This window comes from Canis lupus, chromosome 15, assembly GCF_003254725.2.
Source record: "Canis lupus dingo isolate Sandy chromosome 15, ASM325472v2, whole genome shotgun sequence".
NCBI lineage: Eukaryota > Metazoa > Chordata > Mammalia > Carnivora > Canidae > Canis > Canis lupus.
The window spans coordinates 3,854,606-3,873,658 of NC_064257.1; the positions used below are offsets into that span (position 1 = coordinate 3,854,606).

The window sequence follows — 19,053 nt, forward strand, 5'->3', positions numbered from 1 at the left end:
GACTCTCCCAGACTTTACCCAATGTATCTCTTCATCTGGGTATTGATTTGTCTCCTTTATCATACCCTTAACTAACCTAGTAATGATATTTCCCTGAGTGAGCCACTCTACTAAATCAATCAAACCAGAGGAGAGGGATGTGGGAACGTCTTAGCCATGGCAGAGAGCTGTTGTGGATAACCTGGGTACTTACTACTGGCGATGGGCATCTCAAGTGGGTGACAGTCTTGTGGGACTGAGCCCTTAATCTGTGGGATCCCATGCTATCTCCACGTAGGCAGCGTCATATTTGAGTTAAGGTGTACGACACCCAGCTGATCATATCACAGAGAATTGCTTGATGGGTAAAAACCTCCACACATTTGGTGACCAGAAGTGTCAGAAGTGAAGAGTTGTATGTGAGGGAAAGACTGCCCCCCCCCCCATGTGGTAGGCTCACAGTGCAGGAAGGTTAGTTTACTTTGCATCTCCATCCAAGGAACTCTCTGTAGCTCCCAGATTTGCTGCTTTTTATTTCAACTATAGGCCGAGACACAGTAGTCTTTCTGCCCCCAATGCAAATTTTTAGGAAGGGGAAACGAATTGCTTCCTCCTCCCCTTTAGTCAAATGTGTTTTCTGGTCCAATTGCTAGGACCAATGTTGGTCACTGAGTATGTATATATGACAGCCAAAGTTCCAAGGAATGGTGTGGGTACAAGCAGTTCTCAGAGAAATGGTATTGTGATGGGCCGGCAGGCTACTTGGCCCTTGGCCCTTGTCTTTCTGAAACACTCAAACATAAATCAGTCCTGCCACCGTCTTTGAGCAGCTAAAGCTGTTGGAGGAAAAAAAAAACCAAAAAACCCAAAAAACCCCACACAAACATTCGTGGGAATTTCAAATGGAACATCCAAATGGGAAGAAGTCCCCTGGGCTTCCTGAGGGTGGTTGGGCAGGGAGGGATGGTGCTAGGTGGGGTAGCCTTGCAAAGACTGATCAGATGGCCCCAAAGAGTTAACATGAGCTTCGTGAAGTCACCAAGTTCAGGGGCAGGCTCTGAATTTTGCAAGCTGAGAAACGTGCGCTTAATATCTCAGAACTGAGGGGCAACGGGCTGGCTCAGTCCGTAGAGCATAGGACCCTTGATCTCAAGGTTGTGGGTTTGAGCCCCACATCAGGTGCAGAGGTTACTTTAAAATCTTAAAAAAAAAAAAAAAAAAAAAAAAAAGAGATTCTCAGAAGTGCGATTTTGTAGGTACCGATTCACATTAACAAGGGTCACAAGCCACTGGCGTACAAATCCTAAATGCAAATGTATAATGTATAACAATTATTTAAGGGCATGTGGGCCCCTCCGGGGCCTAGTGCAATGGGAATTACTTCCAAAACGCATTGCATGAATAATCAGAAACTGGTAAACCTGTTTCACCAGGGACCAAGGTAGGAGCAGTTTGGTAGAGAGAACCCAGGGGGCTTGTGACGAAATCTGAGGGTCACCAAATCACTCCACTCTGGTGGCCAGTGCCAGGCCTGGCGGGGTGACAGAGAGACCACCCTGCAGGGGGGCGGGGTGGGGGCTATCCCCAGGGGGCTGGGCCCGGAGGGACCTGGCAGGAAGGTAGGACTGGGAGGAGGGGCCACAGAGGACGACCTGCGACTGTCCCAGGTCCCCGGCTCAGACCCAGGCAGGACTCCTTCATCCAGGGCAGCCCCGCACCGGGCCTGGGCCTGCCGGGCGGGGTGCGGGCGGGGTGCGGGGGGAGGGGACTCCAGCAGGCTCCCTCCCCGTGGGCCGGGCGCCGGGACCTGCCGGGACGATTTCAGCCTGGGGAGGGGCCGGAGGAGCGGCGGGAGCGCAGGGCGCCGGCGGCCAGGAAGGCGGGGGCCCGGGCGCGGGGCCTCTGCAGGTGAGCGGGGGACCCGCCGAGGGGCGCCCTGGGGCGGGGGGGCGGGCAGCCGGCCTGCCGAGGGACACTCTTCCGGAACAACCCCCGGGAGGGCGGCTGGGGATCCCGCAACTTTCATTTTACAAGTAGCAGGCGGACGGGACGGGCGTGGGGCCGGCGCAGCCCCAGGGGCACGGGGCTCCTGATCTGGGGGTCCTGAGTTCGAGCCCCAGGGTGGGCATAGAGGTCACTGAAATAAATAGACAATTAAACGGTAAAAATAAATAAAAGTTGCATGTTGAGTCAGGAGTGGGGGGCTATCTGGCTTCTCTCCTCCCCCCACCCCCCAGCTCCCCAGGACAGGGTGTGTGTGTGTGGGGGACGACCAGGTGATGCCATCCTCCTTCCCAGCCCTGGTCAATCACTGGCCTTCTGTCTCTACATCACACTTGCCACAATAACCAACCCCCCTCCCCACCTTTGTCCCCCAACTCCTGTCCCTCCAGCCTGAGCCAGTTCTGCGCCCCTGTGTCGAGGCACCGGCCCTGGAGACCTTAGCCCGGGAAGACAGTCTCTGGGCTCCTCCCCCCGGGGTTTCGTTTCCTCCTTCCTGCTGTGGGTGTCTGAGGGATTTCTATTATTCACTTGCTTATTCATCACTCTCAGAGCATATACCTGCCCTCCCGGGGAGGGGGGCACACAGGCTCCTCCTGGGAATAGGAAAACTGACATTTATTTCACACACATTTAATAATGATAGGCTGGTGGGCAGGGGGGGCCTAGGGTGAGATTATCTTGGAGACACTTGGATTCGGGTCCCATCTCTTTTCTGTTCACTTCCCGAGGCCTGGTAAAGTGGTATTGTTAGGAAGATGCCATGAGCCAAGGCCCCAAGCCCTCCCCCCCCCCCCCCCCACGGTGGGGCCTCAACAAACACCAGGCTCTTCCCTTCTTGGGCCCGCTTCCTGCCATGCCACCTCCCCCTCCCTATGGGCCGGTAAAGATCTATAAGACAGCCCCTGGTCTTGAAAGCATTTAGGCAAGCTTGGAAATCCAGAATGGGTAGTGAAGGGAGAGGTGGAGAAGGGAGAGGGAGGCTCAGTAGGCGTGGGGGTGGCACTGGATGGGGAAGGTGACTCCTGTGGGTCTCAGATAAGAACCTGGGACCAGGGCTGGGACCCCAGTGGAGGGAGATGCAGTTCTCAGCAGGCTCTGAATTTGCACTCACACTGAGCAAGTGATGGCAATTACCAATTTCTAAAACCAAGTCTGCCTGGCCCCAGGCTAAGGGCTTTTAAACCCCTTATCTCCTTGAATCTCAACCTGTTATGGTATTATTGTTAGCCCCAATTTACAGATGAGGAAATGAAGATCCAGACAGGCTAGGGGATTGCCTGAGGTCACTGGGCTAGTAAGTCCTGGATCCAGAGTTCAAGCCTAGATCAGACTCCAGGCTCTATGCTCTCGGTTCAACTTCTTGCTGTCTTTCCAGCTCCTGTTGATCAGAAAGATCAAAAGGACGGCATCATTCTCCCAGCTTCCTAGACACGGGCTTCTCTCTTCTCCTACATCTACTCTGGGCCCCTTCATCCCAGTGGGGAGGAGCACACGCCTTCCCAATTCATTAATCCATTCATTCATTCATCCATCATTTATTCAATCAAGTGCTCTATTGGTCGCAAGAGGGCAGGGGCCATGTCTGTTCACAATTGTGTAACCAGCACCTTGTAGACCCGTGTAGCTGTGGAGGAGATGCTGATCATACAAAGAAGACATGGTACCTTAGGAGCAGAGGCTGCAGAGGGAACTAGGAGAAGCATTTAATTCCACCATGGCTCCTTCGTTCCCTACTGTATGCAGGGCCCAGCCAATGGCAGGCTCATGGTAGATGCTTATAAGGCTTTGCTGAGGAAGTGCTTAGGACAGTCTTGAAGCAGGTATTAGAAGTTCACCGGGAGAGGGGCCCCTGGGTGGCTCGATTGGTGAAGCGTCCAACTCTTGTTTCTGCTCAGGTCATGATCTGAGGGTTGTGGGATCGGGCCCCTCATTGGGCTCTGTGCTCAGTATGGAATCTGCTGGAGAGTCTCTCCCTTTGCTCCTACCTCCAGCTTGCTCTCTCTCTCTCTCAAACAAATTAATAAAATCTTAAAACAAACAAACAAACAAACAAACAGAAGGGGCCCCTGGGTGGCTCAGTCGGTTAAACATTTGCCTTCGGCTCAGGTCGTGAATCCTGGGATCGAGCCCCATGTCAGGCTCCCTGCTCAGTGGAGAGCCTACTTCTCCTTTTCCCTCTGCCCCTCCCCTTGCTTGTGCTTGCTCCTTCTATCTCAAATAAATAAATAAAATCTTAAAAAATAATAATTAGAAAAGAAATTCACCAGGAGAACAAATTGAGGAGGGAAGATATTCTAGCAGAGAGAGATGCTCCTGGAAAGGCCTAGCGGAGGGTGGGAGCTGGAATTGCTAGGGGCTCAATATGGCTTAAGTGTAGAATGTCTATGGAAGAATGATGGATAAATAGGCAGGGCTCAGGCCATGGGCCTTGTTAAGGAACCTAGATTTTACACCAAGGGTATTGGGTAACTATTGAAGGGATTTAGCAAAAGGAGGACTGGTATTTCAGAAGTGTGGCTGATGCATGGGGGTCAGGGAAATGGCACTCAGGTCTCTAGGCCTGACAGGATTCCTCTCTGCTTAAGGAAATGAGCCTTCTTTAGGACCTGGGTTAGGACTTCCTTTTAAGGACATAATAATGGTTCCCAAAGGGCTTCCTAGGTTGTCTTGAGTCCTGATCCACTGTGTTTTGTCCTCAGCTGTGTGCTGGGTTGCAGCCAATCTCTTCTTTCTAGAAGTACTGATATTTACAAATGATTTACATTTGTATAATCTGGGGCAAATTCTGGGGTTTACCGCTTGCTGATCTGTGCTTTGTATGTAAAGGAGAGAGTGGGTGGGGCACCAGGAATTATGTTGGGCTGTGAATGTGTCCTGGGAGTTTGTGTTGAATATGGAACTAGGGGTACGTGGACGTGGATAGCTTTCAGAGAATCAGTTTCCAGACCCTCAGATTCTACAGGTATTCTTTCCTGAAAGGAAACTGCTTTATTGGATTTTTTTTTTTTTTTTTTAGATTTTGGTGTTTTGTTATTATATATATATATTTTTTTTAATGATTTTATTTATTTATTCATGAGAAACACAGAGAGAGAGGCAGAGAGAGAAGCAGGCTCCATGCAGGGAGCCCGATGTGGGACTCGATCCCAGATCCTGGGGTCATGCCCTGAGCCAAAGGCAGACGCTCAATCGCTGAGCCACCCAGGCGTCCCGTGTTTTGTTATTATTACTATTTTTTAAGTAGGCTCCATGGCCAACATGGAGCCCAATGTGGGACTTGAACTCACAACCCTGACATCAAGACCTGAGCTGAAATCAAGAGTCAGACACTTAACCTCTTTTTTTTTTTTTTTTTTTTGACACTTAACCTCTTAAGCCACCCAGGTCCCCCAGGCTGGATTCTTTTAAGCTCTCCTTGTGAACTCTTTCTTTCTTGCTTTCTTACTTTCTGGCTTTCTTGCTTGCTTTTTCCCTTGCTTTCTTTCAGTGGGCTTCATGCCCAATGTGGGGCTTGAACTCAAGACCTTGAGACTGAGGGTTGCATGTTCCACTGCTGAGCCTGCCTGGAGACCCTAACTCGGCTTTGTTTCCCTTCTCGAGCTTTACTAGATTTGTCCTGAATCTTTTTTTTTTTTTTTAATAAATTTCAGGATTTATTTATTTATTTAATTTTTTTTTTTTTAAGATTTTATTTATTTATTCGTAGAGATGCAGAGAGAGAGAGAGAGAGAGAGAGGCAGAGACACAGGCAGAGGGAGAAGCAGGCTCCACGCAGAGAGCCTGACGCGGGACTCGATCCAGGGTCTCCAGATCACGCCCCGGGCTGCAGGCGGCACTAAACCGCTGCGCCACCGGGGCTGCCCTGCCCTGAATCTTTTTATGGTGCATTGCTCGGGGCTATAAAACCAGAATGACATTTGGAGAATGCTTTGTTCCTTAGGGATTAGATAAAATAAACTGAAAGGGTGGTACCTCAATGTAGGCTCTTAGAATTTACTTTTCATTTTATTTTATTGTTATTTTTAAAGTAAGCTCTACACCCAATGTGGGGCTTGAACTCATGACACTGACATTGAGAGTCACATGCTCCCAACTGAGCCAACTAGGTGCCCCAGTAACCAGAGGTTTAATAGGTTGCCCAAGGCCACAGAGCTATTAAGTGGTAGAATCAGGACTTTAATTCCAGAGCCTCCTTTCTAGAATTTGTACCCTTAACCGTTATGCTACTCTACTTTGAATTGAAGTGCCTTAGCTCTTTTATCTGTGTATTGTAGAATTAATTGGGACTTCAGTTGATTGTTGTGTGGATACAGATAAATTCATTTATAGAAATTTTTTTATTTTTTATTTTATTTATTTATTTTTTTAATAGAAATTTTTAAAAATGAAGATAGATTTTCTTACAGACAGAAAATTATTCTGGTTTGGCTAATTGGTTTGACGGTGAGGATTGGCTTTGACAATTGGATTACATGGCAGACATATTCCAAACACTGAACAAGCTACATCTGGAGCTCCAAGGTTTAGATGAAAACCTATCTGAAAGCATGTTTCTAATAAGACAACACCAGGAAGTTCTGTCTTGGAACCTATTTTAACTTTTGAAAAATTTTAGTCATTATCGTAAAACGTGTGAGAGGGCCATGGCTTTTTCAAAATCTAATGGGGATTTGTGAGCAAAACCATGTGAAGACTTCTGGCATGTGGCTCGTGTACACATCACTGGCCATGTGCCTCAGGTGGGGATGAGCCCCCCCCCCCCCATCAGGTGAGCTGAAGTGACTTGTCCACGGGTTAGCAGAAGCCCAAGTGAAGCAAGATTAGGCATTTCTGACTGCTGTGATTTCTATCACTCCATACTTCCTTCTTCATTCCTTGATGGTTTATTCGGCAAACATTTCCTGAGCACCTACAGATAGAGTAAAAAAATACACATTTTCTACTTTTGCTGGAATTTATATTCTGGTAGAAAAGACAATGAATAAACACATCCGATTTTTTTTAGATAGTGACAAATGCTGGGAGCAAATGAGCAGGAGAATGTGCTAGAATATAAGGGGCGGGCAGAGGGGTGGGTCAGGGAAGACTTCTCAGGGAGGTACTCTGTTATAAAGGAGCCTTGTGTATATATATGCTAAAGTGTGTGGGAGGGGTGGAGGAGAGATATTTAGGTCAAGGGAACAGCAAATGCAAAGACCCTGAGGCTGGAGAGAGCTTGGGGTGTTCTTGGGATAGAGAGAACTCATGGATAACAACACGGAGATTTCTTTAAAAATTAAAAAATGGAAATAGCGTACAATCCAGTAATTCTACTTCTGGGTATTTACTTGAGAAAACAAAGACACATTCAAAAAGAGGCATGCATCCCTATGTTTATTGTAGCATTATTTACAATAGCCATGATACGGAAGCTACCTAAGTGTCCATCAGCAGATGAATGGGTAAAGATGTGATATATATATATATATATATATATATATATATATATATATATATATAAATGGACCACTACTCAGCCATAAAAAAGAGAAGGAAATCTTGCCATCTGTAACAACGTGGACGGACCTAGAGGGTATTATGCTAGTGAAATAAGTCAGACAGAAGGACAACTACCATATGACTTCACGTATATGTGGAATCTAAAAAGCAAAGCAAATGCATAAATAAAAATAGAAACAGACTCATAGGTGAAGTGAGTGAAGGGGGATAAGGGGTATCAACTTCCACTTATAAAATAAATAAGTCACAGGGATAAAAAGTACGACATAGGGAATATAGTCAATAGTACTATTATAATGTTGTATGGTGATAGATGGTCCCTACACCTATTATGGTGAGCATTTTGTAATGTAAATAATTGTTGAATCATTATATTGTATGCCTGAAACTAATGTAGTACTGTATGTCAACTATACTTCAACTAAGAAATACATGTATTTGTATATAAAAGCAAGAACAGAGATATTGGGAGGGAGTGGTAAAATTGCACCAAGAAAGCAAGAACTAGGTCATATAGGACCTTACCAGCCCCAGTAAGGATCCTGTGTTCATCTCGAAGACAGTGAGAAACCATTGAGAGGTTTTAAGCTGAGTTGCTATACTCTGATTTATGGTTGTATTTGTTCGTTGTGGAGGGAGACAGGAGTGGAAACCAAGATGGAAAAGATTTCAGGTAGGACACCGGGGGTCTCCTCTATGGAGGGGTACTGAGATGAATAATGTTAATGGGAATGCAGAATGGTGTGGGATGCCGTCTGTCTTCTGGTTCTGATGAGGTATGTTGGTAACTCTTGCTGTATTAACAAATCACTCTAAAATGTGGCAGCTTAAAACAACAATCGTTTTATTTTATCGTGATTCTGTGGGTCTGGCATTTGGGCAGAGTTCAGCTGAGCGGTTCTTCTGCTCTGTGAGCTGTCAGCTGGGGTCAGCGGCTTGGCTGTCTACAGTTAATGGATGAGCTGGGCTGTACAGTCTAAGAAGGCTTCATTTAGGGGCACCTGGGTGGCTCAGTGAGTTGAGCGTTGGACTCTTGGTTTCCTTTTTTTTTTTTTTTTAATTTATTTTTTTAAAATTAATTTATTTATTATAGTCAGAGAGAGAGAGGCAGAGAGAGAAGCAGGCTCCATGCACCGGGAGCCTGATGTGGGATTCGATCCCGGGTCTCCAGGATCGCGCCCTGGGCCAAAGGCAGGCGCTAAACCGCTGCGCCACCCAGGGATCCCATGGACTCTTGGTTTCCACTCAGGTCATGATCTCAGGGTCATGAGAGCCCACCCCAACAGTGGTGGGGTCGGCTTGGAGAGTCTCTTCCTCTCCTGCCCTTCTCCCTACTCACACGTGCACATGTTGGCTCTCGCTCAAATAAATCTTAAAAAAAAAAAAAAGGGAAAAGAAGCCTCCACTTACATACAGGTCTGGCACTTCCGTGCTCCTCTACGTGGCCTCTCTCTCCATATGAATAGATTGGGGCTTCATCATAGCATGCTAGCTTCAGGGTAATAAACTTTCTTTTAAAATTTATTATTTATTTATTTAATTTATTTATTTCACGACTTTTCTTTTTTTTTGTCTTTCACAAGAACTTTATTTTTATTTATTTATTTATTTAAGATTTTATTTATGTATTCATGATACACACATAGAGAGAGAGAGAGAGGCAGAGACACAGGCAGAGGGAGAAGCAGGCTCCATGCCAGGAGTCCGACACAGGACTCGATCCCAGGACTCCAGGATCGCACCCTGGGTCAAAGGCAGGCGCTAAACCGCTGAGCCACCCAGGGATCCCCTATTTTTTATTTAAACTCAATTAATTAGCATATAATATATTATTAGTTTCAGAGATAGAGTTCAGTGATGAATCAGTCTTTTATAATACCTGTGCCCATTACATCACAGGCCCTCCAACTTTCTTATTTATTTATTTAAATTAATTAATCAATCAATCAATTAATTAATTATTTAAAGATTTTATTTATTTATTCATGAGAGACACAGAGAGAGAGGCAGAGACAGGCAGAGAGAGGAGCTGGCTCCCTGCGGGGAGCCCGATGTGGGACTCAATCCCAGGACCCCAGGATCATGACCTGAGCTGAAGGCAGACGCTCAACCGCTGAACCACCCAGGAGTCCCCCCTATTTATTTATTTTAAAAGCAAGCTCTGTGCCCAGGGTGAGGCTTGCACTTATGACCTCAAGATCAAGAGTTGCATGCTCTACTGACTGAGCCAGCGAGGTGCCCCAGTCTTCAACCTTCTTATGGTCTTAGGTGCCCAAGAAGAACAAGAGTGGGGTTGCTAATCTTTCAAGGCCTGGCCTTGGAATGTACTACTTCTGCTAGGTATTATTGGTCAGAACCTGTCACAGGGCTAGCCCAGATCCAAGGGCAGGAGAAACAAACCCCACCTGTTAGTGGGAGGAATGGCAAATAATATACTTATACTCCATCATTAATCTGTCACACTAGGCTTCTGGGAACTGATTAACCACAATCATCCTGATGGTGCTGACTCACTTATAAATCTAAATCGCAATATACCATGTTGGCACTATTTATAGATCTTTATTCCTCACTGGATAGGGAGGACCTGGGAACAGGAGGTGTTTCGGTTTTGTTTTGTTTTTTCCTTATGTTTCCAGAACCCAACATATATAAGGCATTCAGGGAATGCTTTTGCAGCGAATGCACACATCACATAAGAATTCATTGCTTATCAAGCCACAGTATACCTTAAGGGGCCCCCGAGGACTGTCAAAAAGGCATGCAGATTCCTGGGCAAGACCCCAGTCCAGACCCTCTGAATCTAAATCTCCAGGGTAGAGGTTTTTAGTCTAGGCTGCACATTAAAATATACCAGTACTCAGGCCCCAGCTCCAGAGGCTCTGATGCCACTGATGAGCTGGACTCCTAAGCCCAGACAGTCGTATTTGTATACAATCTCAGATAATTCTGACGTGTAGTCCAGGTTAGGAACTACTGCCAGAGGACTAGAATCGGCCATCTTCACCTGACGTCCCCAGATGTTTCTGATGTAGGTGGTCCAGGAGAGGTGACTGTCCTCAGTTTGCCCAGGACTATCCTGATTTTAGCACCCCAAGTCTCACATCCCAGGAAATCCCTACTCCCACACAAATTGGCTCAGTTGGTCACTATCAATGGGCCACTATTCAAGAAACATTGTAGATGAGGCAGTGAAAGCCCTCTTAAAGAATAACTACAGATGTCTAATGAAAGCAATGATTTTCCCTCCTTACTTAAGGGACCCACATGGTCGTACCATGCTATCAAGCAGAGTCAGCTCCTCGAATGAAGGCGGAGATGGCTCAGGGTCAATGTTTTCCTTCAGCCCCGTACCCTGATGTACTTGGTTAACGTGGCTTATTTTATTTTATTTTATTTTATTTTATTTTATTTTATTTTATTTTATTTTTTTATTTCATTTCATTTCATTTCTTTTTTTTAAAATTTTTTAAATTTATTTATTTATGATAGTCACACAGAGAGAGAGAGAGAGAGGCAGAGACATAGGCAGAGGGAGAGGGAGAAGCAGGCTCCATGCACTGGGAGCCCGACGTGGGATTTGATCCCGGGTCTCCAGGATCGCCCCCTGGGCCAAAGGCAGGCGCTAAACCGCTGCGCCACCCAGGGATCCCTCATTTCATTTCATTTCATTTCATTTCATTTCATTTCATTTCATTTCATTTCATTTCATTTCATTTCATTTTTTAACCTGGTTTAATAGGGTGTCCATCCCTGGTGATTTTTCCAGACTGTATTCCTTAGTGTACATGAGGCAGCTTTGAAAGCCTGACCACAATCAGCAAGGATGTTGTGTTGAGGACAGTATGAGATGCAGGATGAAGTTCTTGTGTTTCTACACCAGTGTGTATTATTACTACTGTTACTTAAATTGTAATAAGGTACAAAGACATGTGTCCTATCTTAGCTCTGGGGGAAGCAGTGTGGTTAGTGGAGAGCCCAGGATCTCCAGATGCCTCAGAAAAATGGGTTTGGGTCTCAGCTTCGGTGTGGCTAGGTAGGCACATGAGCACGGGGGCCTCTTTTGCTTTAGTTGTTCATCTGTAAAATGGGCATAGTAATGACATCATTCTTCCCAGGGCAGCCAGGAAGACCCATTGAAATAGTAGAGGTAAAAGTGGCTGTTGACTGAGAAGGGGAGGCATTGTGATTTTGTGGACTGGGGGAGACACAAACAAATTATTCTGCTGAGAGAGGCCTTGCTGAGGACCAAGGCCCTGGCTCCCCCACCCTGAACCACAGCCACAGTTGTGTGGGATTCCAAGGAAGAAGTTTCACACATAGTGGGCATGCACAGACCTCAGGAAGCACAGTGTCTCTACCTTAGTTGCCCTCACAGTGAGTGCAAGTTTGCTTTGCTTTAGGAATAAGAAAAACTTTTGGAAAAGGGGGTTTGTGAGGGCATTTCTGTTTTGTTTTGTGTTTAAATCGCTTGCGTATTTGTTCCTAGTGTATCCTCAGAGAGGTAGCAAAAAGAAAACAACCACAGCCACAAACCCATAATATTGAAAAGCCGGTTCTTAATTTCTGTAGCTAAAAAAGCACTCTTTCAGGCTATAACCGCAGAGATGGCTGCAGGCCTCTGGAACTGGGCATAATGATGGTCTGCAGTGTGATGAAGGAGGCTGTTAATCTCCGTGGCCCAGAAGCCCAATCTGTGGCCTCTCCAATTACCAAGGTTGCCTGGCAACACCACCAAAAGCCTCCCCACCAGGCCCGGCTGGGCAAAAGTTGGGTACACCCAGCCCAGCCTGCCGCCCAGCCTCCTGGGCTCCCAGGCCACATCAAGGCTGGACTCAGCCTTGGCAGGGGCCCCGCCTGGTACCAATGAATGGGTGGGGCCAGCGGTTTAAAGAAACAATTCAGATATTTAAAAACCTACTCATTTGAATGCAAGTAGGAAAGCGGCACAAACTAATGATCAAAAGTCTCTTCTGCCAGAGAGGAGTTGTCCTAAGGTGGGTGGCCTTGCCTGTGCTCTCCTGGGGGAGGTGAAGAAGGTGAAGGTGAGCCGGACTTAGACATTTGGGTTTTCAGAGAGGCAAATCCTTTTCCTTTCCTGGGTGCCTGTTTCTCTCTTGACTCCCGTGGGCAGCAGTGGGAATGGTGGGGATTCCCAGCCCCAGACTTGGGCCCATGACCTGCCCCTTCTACAGCTGTCATTTGGAAACTCCCAGGCTCTGGTCTGGGTCTGTGTGTGGGGGAGTTGGAGGAAGATGAAGGAGATTAGGGGAGAGGGAAGGATGGATGCGAATAGTCAACATGAAGGTGTGCACTTCTTTAACACTTGGTGTGCAGAAACCAGAGGGCAGAGGCTCACACCGTGTCTGGAGTCAGACGCCCGGGGCTCCTGGCCCAGCCCTCCCATCACTGGTGGGATTACCTTGATTAAGGTACTTGGAAGCCTGCGTTTCCTTAACTACCCAATGAGGATGTTATAATCTTTTTTTAATTTAATTTTATTTTTAAAAATATTTTATTCGTGAGAGGCACCCAGAGAGAGGCAGAGACCCAGGCAGAGGGAGAAGCAGGCTCCCCATGGGGAAATCCTGATGCAGGACTCGATCTTGGGACCCCGGTGTCATAACCTGAGCCGAAGTCAGGTGCTCAACCACTGAGCCACCCAGACGCCCCTCTTATTTTATTTTTTTATTTTCATTTCTGGTTATTATCCTATTTTATGAGGTTGTGAAAATTAATGAGGAGATTGCTCCTCAAAGGCTTAGCATAGAATCTGGCAGGTAGGAAGTACTCACCATTACGGTAAATCTTATTATTTCATTTGTTTCTTACAATAATTCTATAGGATACTGAAGGGAGAAGGGGGGGGGGTCTGCTTTATAGCCGAGGAAACTGAGACACAGGGAAATTAAGGGGTGTGCTGGGAGCAGAACTCGGGTCTTCACGGTGCCCAGCAAAAAGGCAGGTGACAAGCCCTGTTGTAACCATTGCAGAGTGATGGCCTTGGGGGTCTCCTCTGAGGGCTCCGTGACAGCAGAGGATGGGGTGGGGAGGGGGGTGCAGAGGAACAGAGCGGTGGAGGGTACTTTTCAACACAAAGTGTTATAAGGCTCTTGGTTAATGTGGTCTTCGTAGAATTCCCCTCTCCTTCCTTCCAGTATTCTTTTAAATAAACTCTATTTTGGAATAATTTTAGATTTACAGAAAAGTCGCAGAGAGTTTATTTACCTTTTACCCAGACGCTAGGATTTTCCGAACACCTCCTGTGTGCCAGGAACTTTCTGGGCACAAGGAATCCAGCAATAAAAGTGCCTCTGGTTTCCACTGGAAGATCACAGAGTCTGTGAGAGGAGTGGGCCCCCGGAGCCCCTAGTTTATGGTTCTCCATGTCACTTGTCAGAGACCTGCTACATCTATTAAATTAGTTTTTTCAGGGGTACTCGGGTGGCTCAGCAGTTGAGCGTCTGCCTTCAGCTCAGGTCATGATCCCCGGGTCCTGGGATCGAGTCCCACGTCGGGCTCTCTGCATGGGGCCTGCTTCTCCCTCTGCCTGTGTCTCTGCCTCTCTGTGTCTCTCAGGAATAGATAATTAAATCTTTAAATATTTTATTTATTTATTCATGAGAGAGAGAGGCAGAGACACAGGCAGAGGGAGAAGCAGGCCCCATGCAGGGAGCCCGACGTGGGACTCGATCCCGGGTCTCCAGGATCAGGCCCTGGGCCAAAGGCAGCCTGAAACTGCTGAACCACCGGGGCTGCCCTAAATAAAATCTTAAAAAAAAAAAAAGAGTTTTTTCAGGAGTGGGGCCCAGGAGGCTGTATACAAACATGTCGAAAAACAAATGTTCGAGGGGATTCTAAGGCAGAACTAGTTTGGGGGAACTACTGGTCTAGTGCAGACCATCCATTTGACCCCACAGGTGAGAGCCAGGGCTCAGAGCAGGGGAGCGACTGGCTCCAGCCTGCACAGCCGGGGAGTGGCAGGGTCTAGGCCAGAGAGCAGGTCCCCTGGTTCCATGTCTCTGTGTCTCCCCAACGCAGAACAAGACAGGAGTTTAACTTGCCAACAGGAAGACCCCACATAGAGCTTAGAAGAGTTTCTTGGCTACTCAGGTGTTAGCAGGTTCTTGGTGCCAAGGGACAGAAAACTGATTCTGGCTGATGGACACCAGTGAATGAATCTGATGGAAGGCACATTGGGTAGGAAGAGAAAAACTATTTCTTGACTCGTACTCACATTTCTGACACCAAATATGTGGGTTTTTTCACACGGGGCAATTCTGACACCAGCTACCCCTCCGGGTAAGGACTCAGTGCCCATGACTGCTCCCTGCTTCAGATGCCAGTTGCAAGTCTGGGCTTCCAGTACTTTTGATCAACTGGCTATAAATTGGGGTTCCTATGACCCCCTCCTTGGCTTAATAATTTGCTAGAACAGCTCACAGACCTTAGGAGAGGACTTTACTTATTATTACTGATTTTTTTTTCTTTGAAATATATAAAGGAGACAACTCAAGAACAGCCAAATGGAAGAGATGCGTGGGGCAGGGCGGATGGGAAAGGATGCAGAGCTTCCATGAGATCTCTGGGTGTTTCATTCTCCCGGTGCCTTACTGTGCTTACCAACCTGGAAGCTCTCTGAGTCTTCTGTGTTTTTTTGTTTGTTTGTTTGTTTGTTTTAAATATTCTATTTATTAATTCATGAGAGACACACAGAGAGAGGCAGAGACACAGGCAGAGGGAGAAGCAGGCTCCCTGCGAGGACCCTGATGGGGGGGATCAAATCATGCCCTGAACCAAAGGCAGATGCTCAACCACTGAGCCACCCAGGCGTCCCCAAATCTTCTGTTTAGAATTTTCATATTAGAGGTTCCATTAATGGAACCTCTGTTTAGAGGTTCCATTACATAGGCGTGATTGGCTATAGACCATTGCTGATTCAACTCAATCTCTAGCCCTTCTTCCCTTCCCAGAGGTGGAAAATTCCAACCCTCTAAACACAGGGTTATTTCCTCAGGCAACCAGCCCCCATCCTCCAAGAGTCACTTCATTAGCATGGGCTTATTATGAATAACAGAAGATGCTCCTCCCACCCCTGTCACTCAGGAAATTCCAAGGGTTTTCCAGCTCTGTGGCAGGAACTGGGGATGAAGATCAAATATATGTATCTTTGTACAGCACAATATCACTGGTAGGTTACAAAATCCCTAGAAGGCTGCAGAAACAAGGTTTGGGAAATAAGCTGAGACAAAAGGAGACCAGGCACGTAGAACTACACCCAGATCACATTGCAGGCCCTGGTAGGTGAAGGCGGCCCCCCTGCTACTGCTGCTGCATGCTCATTGCTACCACCTACATCAATGATGCCACTGTGACCCCAAGGGCATGGACACTGGATCCTGCCGCCACTGCTTTTGAGTGCACCAGTGTAAAGAACTTACCCAGTTTTGAAGCTCCAGCCTCAAAAATCCTAAGCAAGTGCGGCTAATGGGTGAAGCTTAAGTCACTACCTGAGCCTAGGGACCTGGCCGAGCAAGGAGGACTGGGAGTTTTTACCCTCTGTAGTTGGAAGTGGTCCCTGCTGCCCATCATTCATGAGATGAAGGATTCCCCAAGAACCCTGACAAGTGACCTTTATCTAAGTGTTATCAAAAGAAGACACTGGGAGCCCTTGACGTGTGCAGATTCAACACTTTCAGTTTTGCATTTCATTATCTACCCTCAAAGGCCCCTTGTAAGTGGATGTGAATTGGATGACTTTGCTGCAGCCAGTCATTCAGGAGCTAGTGATCCAGGCCTACTGTTCCTCTTGGGCTCTCCTGTCTTCACTCTTCTCTACTAGTTACAGCCTTTGGGTAACCTGCATGCAGTGACGAAGATCTTTCTTTTGTGTTGGAGGAGTAGAAGAGACTCCTAAAAATAAATCACATGATAGTGCTAGAAATAGAAATGAGAAGAAAGTGAGGAAGCTTGAGAAAGTGACTTCTTTGTGTATGTGTGTGGCCAAAAATAGAAGTGGAGGATAAAATTGGCATGGAATGTTGGGTTCAGCGGTGCCTAGGATTTCTGGGGGAGCTACTATGTGTGTCACATAGCTACAAGGAAAGGTGCTTTGGGAAATTGTCTTAATGGGTGTTTCAGCCAGTGCAGAAATTGCCCTTCGAGAGACAGGTTAAACTTGGCTTAAAGACGAAGAGGCACAGTGAACTAACCAAGGTTCTATTTTCTTTTCTTCTTTGGGACCTTGGGTGCAAAGGGTTGAACCTGGTCAATTAATACTCCTCACATAACAAACCTTATAAATAACCCTACATCTACATTTATGGAATTATTTAGGGTCTGAAATGCAATTGCTTAAAATTTTCTGGCTATAATTTATGACTTGATCTTGGGAGACACTATGTGGTATATTCAGTTTCCTGAAAGAGCTTTGGAAAAATCTTGTGCCATTGTACAGGATCTCCTGTGTAAATCTCCTTATGGAAATATTTTTCTACGTTTTTTTTTTTTTTTTTTTTTAAGGCAGAAGAGTGTTCTGGGTAAATGAGTAGGACCCCACCCTTTCCAGTCCTTGGCCAAGACAATGGCTCTATGATTCATCACATGAGCAATGCTTATTCCAGATAAAGTCGGGATGTAGGGAAGTTCTTTCCACTTTTCCTCTTAAGAATACTTGCCGGGGCTCCTGGCTGGCTCAGTTGGTAGAGCATATGACTCTTGATCTCAGGGTTGTGAGTTTGAGTGCCATGCTGGGTGTGGAGCCTACCGAAAAAAATTAGAATACCTGCCAGTCATTAAGGGAAGGTCTTTAGCTTTTGGTGCACAGGGGGACATCTTCGCTTTTAACTCGGAGGCTATGAGTCTTTTCTACTCCTGTAATTTTTTAAATATTTTATTTATTTATGAGAGACATAGAGAGAGAGGCAGAGACACAGGCAGAGGGAGAATCAGGCTCCATGCAGGGAGCCTGATGTGGGACTCGATCCTGAGACCCCAGGGTCATGCCCTGAGCTGAAGGCAAAGCCACTGGTGAGCCACCCAGGCGTCCCACCTCTAACGTTCTTTTTAACAATCGACCTTTATTGCTCCACACTGGTAGGATGAGAACTTTTCACAGCAGTGCCACCCAGTTTTGATCTCTGTGTGAGTGTGTGTGTGTGTGAGAGAGAGAGAGATTTCAACAAGAGTTGACAGCCACCTGATAAAGATAAAAGGTAGGAGGTGAGGCATCACATCAAGCCAATATTAAAGAAAGGTCATGAAACTTGGAAGATCTTTGCTTAGTGAGTAAGAAAGCACAGTCAGTGCAATAATAATTCCACTCCATACGCAACACCATGATGAGAGTGACCAAGTGAATAATTTGACAGCTGCAATGCTTTTATATCTCTCCAAGAGTATGATGTGTTATCATCATTGCTGCCTTGTTTTGAGGCTCCTGCTTTATTTAATTGGGCCTTCAAAAATTCTAAATCTAAAGTATATTTCTGGAGACTCTCGCTCCCAACTTTGACCTGTAGAGCCCATGGAGTATCCGGACCACGCCTATGCAAGGACAAAATTAATGGCCTAACTTTAGATTAGCCTAGGGAGGAAAACCTTGGACCTAGGAGCAGAGGTCCTGCTGAGCAGACTTCAGCAGAGTATAAGGAAGAGCTACCTAAGAATTAGAACTGCCAGAAAACTGAAGTTCTTTGTAATTTTTCGCTACGATAAATAGTTCTGCACTGAACATTTTGAAATATAGTTTCTTGCACTTGCTCAGATACATTTGGAGGATAGATTTCTACCAGTAGAGTGCTTCTGTTGAAAGGTATATGCTTTTCATATTTTGTAGCTACTGCCCAATTGCCTTCCCAGAAGGCTGCACCCGTTTCTCATAGCCTCATAAATACGAATAATCTTTTCTTTTCTTTTCTTTTCTTTCTTTTCTTTCTTTTCTTTTCTTTTCTTTTCTTTTCTTTTCTTTCTTTTCTTTCTTTTCTTTTCTTTTTCTTTCTTTTTTCTTCTTTTCTTTTCTTTTCTTTCTTTTTTTCTTTTCTTTTCCTTTTTCTTTTCTCTCTCTTTTCTTTTCCTTTCCTTTCAGAAATCTTTTTCATTGTTTGATCGGTAATTTCTTCAAGGTGGTGAACTGGGCTCTCAGGAACTTAGGTGTGGGAGCAGAAGATAAACAAGAGTGGGAGGGACAGGGAATGCCAGAGACTGGAAGCACACCTGTGAGCATCCAGCAGCAGATGGTGGAGAGCTGCTTTGCCAGGGGGAGGCCCCTGTCTCCAAGGAACAGGGCACACAAACAGAGTTGGAAGTCAGAGTGTGAGTGTCATTGAGAAGAGAGGTATAAACCAAATTGCTGCAGTTGCTACCAACATGTTCATCTATTGCTGGAGCCAGAAGGAGCTAGAACTGGTTGTCAGATCTCGTTACTGGACGTGCCAAGGAAGAGAGCAGACCCACAGTGAGTCCTGGCCAAGCTGAATGGGTTGTATATCTTTGTAGCACAGGGAATACATTTTTCTAAAATACCTGAAATGCTGGGCTTGACTTTCTAAAATTTCTAGAAATTTTGAAATC

At 46.2% G+C, this 19,053-nt stretch overlaps 1 protein-coding gene and 1 long non-coding RNA gene across 5 annotated transcripts in view; one reads left to right on the top strand and one right to left on the bottom strand.

The window, feature by feature from the left end:
* Positions 1-1,736: 1,736 nt before the first annotated feature.
* The window catches only part of RHBDL2 (rhomboid like 2), a 49,192-nt gene continuing 31,875 nt past the window's right edge, over positions 1,737-19,053 (top strand). For 2 of the 4 annotated variants that reach the window (XM_025419848.3, XM_025419847.3), the window contains exon 1: positions 1,737-1,887. The gene's annotated coding sequence lies outside the window, so the exon portion shown is untranslated. Of the gene's footprint in view, positions 1,888-12,263; positions 12,480-18,735; positions 18,938-19,053 lie in introns of those variants that run through there. The other 2 variants (XM_025419844.3, XM_025419845.3) reach the window with 2 other exon arrangements.
* The window catches only part of LOC112642348 (uncharacterized), a 54,708-nt gene continuing 42,031 nt past the window's right edge, over positions 6,377-19,053 (bottom strand). Inside the window, exon 6 of the long non-coding RNA XR_003125186.3 lies at positions 6,377-6,892. This is a non-coding gene — a long non-coding RNA (uncharacterized LOC112642348). The remainder of the gene's footprint in view (positions 6,893-19,053) is intronic.